The following is a 4,052-nucleotide window of genomic DNA, read 5'->3' as shown; positions in this document are numbered from 1 at the left end:
TGGTAGACTGGCATCAGAGTCAACTTTTGAGATCCATGAGGATTTGCTTCCCAATGCTGCATTTATAGGTGTGTAATACAGGCATTTACATAGCTTCTGGAGATCCACACTCAAGCCCTCAGCCTTGTGCAGCAAGCCACTTACCCACTGAGCCATCTCATTAATCCTGCGTTTTGAAAATTCTTAGTACTAAGCTGTCTTATTTGCAGAGTAAATTGCAATGCATAAAAAATGTTTGCATTCATTTCCTTTTGCTGCTTAATCTTTCTGAAGTAGATACTGTTATTTTCCACTTATGGAAACCAAATGTTCACAGCATGAAGGTCATGATCGAAGTCATGATGATGGTAAGCGTCTGGGAGGGGACATGGGCATGGGCCTTCTCTCTCTATTCAAAGTTTATAATCTCCCATTGATGTACATTCCTGATCTCAGGCAGGAGCTGGATTTGGTCTTATTTTTATAGATTAGTTTAATTGGAAACAGATCACTTAATGATTTTTGTTTTGCCCTGTTTCATTTACTTACCTGTTCTCTTTAACTGCAGTTTATAATCCATCGTGATGAATCCTTCTTTCTTACAACCTGAATGATGGCACCCTTCAAATAACAAAGGAAAAGGTTGACTTATGAAAGTGAAGCATCTTCCATGAAGTCATTTCTGTTCCTGATTTGTCTGAGTTATGTCCACAGTAATGTGGTAACTGGCACAATTTCAGTAGCTATAATATCTCTTCAATTACAGCTGCCCAAAGATCACTTAAAGCCCCCACTGCTCAGTGCCTCAAGGTGAAGCTGTAGGGAAGAGAGATCAGTCTTTGCAGGGGGCAGGTGAACACTTCACATGCCACCAGCATTTTAAGAGAAGTCAAGCCTATTTCAAAGGTAACAAAGATAAGCAAAAATACATCCAACAATTTAGGTTCTAGAGTTTCTTAAATCATTAAAGCTCACAGCTTCAAAGCACCATAGTCAATAGAATAGTCAATCGATACAACATGTATTAATGGTTTGTTAGAAACATGTTTCTTGTTCACAACCAGTGTTTGACTTTGTAGGTGAAAAAGGAAACAACCCAGCATCCTCATTATTAAGACTAGAACCTTCTAGTGTGCAAGATAGACCCATATCCAGCTAACGGTGACTTACAGGATCATGTGTTTGACTCCCTGGAGTTGCAATGATTCTGGAGGTTGTGGGGTGTGGCTTTTAGAGGTGCTTCCTTAGAGTTGACCTTGGAAGGATCATTTCCAGGTCAGCCCTCTACATCCTGCTCTGCCAAGATATGAGTGGCAACAGAGGCTCTGCAGTGCTTTCCTAGGTCCTGCTGACTGGATCTCCTCAAAGCAACCCTTAAGCTGCCTCTGTCAAGCAAGTTTGCTTGTTTGTTTATTTATTTAAAATGTGACCATTGAAAAATTTAATTTTTTTAACTTTTGCTCTTCTTTCATACGTTACACCTCAATCTCAATTTCTCTCTCTCTACTCCTCCCAGTTTCTCCCCTCTCTCCTCTCTCCCAGATCAACTATTCCTTTGTTTCTTAAAAAAATAAAATAAAACAAAATAACAACAACAAAAACAAACATTCACTAAACATGGCCTACGAAGATACAGTAAGACTGAACACAAACAAAAACATTGATATCACAGCTGTACTTGGCAATCCAGTAGGAGGAGAAGGGCCTCAAGCAAAGGTAAAAGAGTTAGAGACACCCCCACCTCCACATTCCCATTGCTGGGAGTCCCACAAGAGCATCATGTTTCACAACCATAAGGTATATGCAGATGGCCTAGCTCAGATCCATTCAGGGTCTGTGATTGCCTCTTCAGTTTCTGTGAGACCCTATGAGCCATGCTTAGCTGATTCTGTGGGCCATGCTCTAATGGTGTCCTCATCCTCTCCGGTGGCTCCTGTAATCCTCTGAGTTTGCAGGTTATCCTGCCTCCATCTAGTGTTTGACTGTGGGTCTTTGCATCAGTTTTCACTGGCTGTTGGATGACATCCCTATGATGATAACTGGGGTAGGCACCCATGTAGGAGTATAGCAGAATATCATTAGGAATCATTTTATTGACATTTTCCCCATCTTGTTTGATTCTATCCCATGTCTCTGGTTCCTGGCCACCCAGGTAGTGTAAGGCTTGGATTCCCTCTCATGTAGTGGGCCACAAGTTGTACCAGTCATGGACTGTCCACTCTATCAAGTTCTGTACTACCATTGCTCCAGCATGTCTTGCAGACTGGATAGATTGTAGGCTGCAGGTTTTGTGGCTGGGCTGATATCCTCATCCCACTGTCAAGTAGCTTTTTACCACTCTAAGAAATGTAACTGATAAAGAACAATCAGGGTGCTAGCTTGATCATACCTCCTACTGCAGCTCAGAAGGCATGTATTGAATGAAAAGTTAAAACTGGATTACATTCTAGTGCAATCAAGGAAAACCCATCATTCTATTGTATTTAGAGAAACTTCATTTTGAAAAAGATTTAAAGCCTCTCTCTGTCTCTCTCTATCTCTCTCTGTCTCTGTCTCTCTCTGTGTGTGTGTGTGTGTGTGTGTGTGTGTGTGTGTGTGTGTGTGTGTGTGTGTGTGTGTAATTTGTGCATGTAAATGCTGATGCACCCTCCCCTACTCCCTCAGAGTCCAGACAGAAGTCTTGGATCTTATGGAGCTGGAGTTACAGGTAAGGTTGTGAACTGCCTGAAACGGGTGCTGGGAACCAAACTTGGGTCCTTTGTCAGGGCAGTATGTGCTTTTAACCACTGAGATACCTTTATAATCCAAATATTTTTATTTTAAAACAATTCCTTTCAATCATGTAACGAAACAGAATAGATGTCAATATGTGATTCCATTTATGAGCAGTGACATATAGAGACTCAGAAAGCAGAACACTGGTTGTCAGGGCACAGGAGAGGAGAGTAATCGATGGTTAGTGTCAAATCTTATAGACTTTGGTTTGGCAAGGCAGAATTGCAACAGTATGACTCTATCTACCATTGCTGAATTAGACACAAAATGGAAAAAACAATTTTCATTTATCAGAATGAAAATAATAAAAATATTGAAAGCATAACAAAAAGTCAGTATCTATCCACCAAGAAATATAGATGATAGGTTTTGTTGCAGCCTTAGTTCTTTATTTCCTCATTTAAAGGCAATAGGATCTGAAATAGGGCAGATAGACACCTCCTTTGTTTTGGCTTCATAGATCCCTCTACTTTTCTCTCTCCTGACATGAAGACACTGTCCTAATGTTTGGATGCAGGATTCCTAGGCAGTGCTAAGTTAGTTATAGCATCATCAACATCATTGTTCCGGAGACTATTTGAACATACCATGATGGAGAAATGGGAATGGATCATTCTGAGAGTGCTGTGGTTGGACTGAAAAAGTCTCCTGAAAGCTCATGTAGAGTGTTCAGAGGTGGAGCTTAGAAGGTGCTCCAATCAATATACTGACACACTCATAATTTGATGGCTGTATTAAGGAGTGATGAAAACTATAGGAAGTAAGCTCCAGCTGGAAGAAACAGATCACAAACTAACGTTCTTCAGAGGCCCTATCTTGTCTGCAGTACTTTCTGTCTGTCTGTCTCTACTTCTTGGCACTGTGCTTTCTATCATGATGCTTTGCTTACAGTCCAGGAAACATGGGCTCAAAACTCAGAAACCATGAGTAAAACTAAACATGTCTTCTCTTATTTTTCTCACAGGTGTTTAACCACAGCAATGGGAACTGACCAACATAACAGACAAAGGAGGACTTAGCATGGCACAGGCTCAGGCCAGGTGAGGCCAAGGCTGGGAAAAATCAGGACTATAGGTAGGATGCTTTTAGGACTGGTAATATTTCTATGATTAGGAGTCTCATAAGAAAGGAGAGACGCTGAGAGCAATGTTAATGTTACAGTTGTTTGGGAAATATGATGAAAGGACAGTCATTTTTGTGGTTTGGAAAATGTTCATATTTTTGCTAATGTTCAAACGTAATCATGGAGTATTGCATTTTGGTTCTGGTTCCCTGAGGTCATGGAAAGGTCTTGACAG

Source organism: Rattus rattus, chromosome 12, assembly GCF_011064425.1.
Source record: "Rattus rattus isolate New Zealand chromosome 12, Rrattus_CSIRO_v1, whole genome shotgun sequence".
Lineage (NCBI taxonomy): Eukaryota > Metazoa > Chordata > Mammalia > Rodentia > Muridae > Rattus > Rattus rattus.
Note: the sequence above shows the minus strand (reverse complement) of the source record.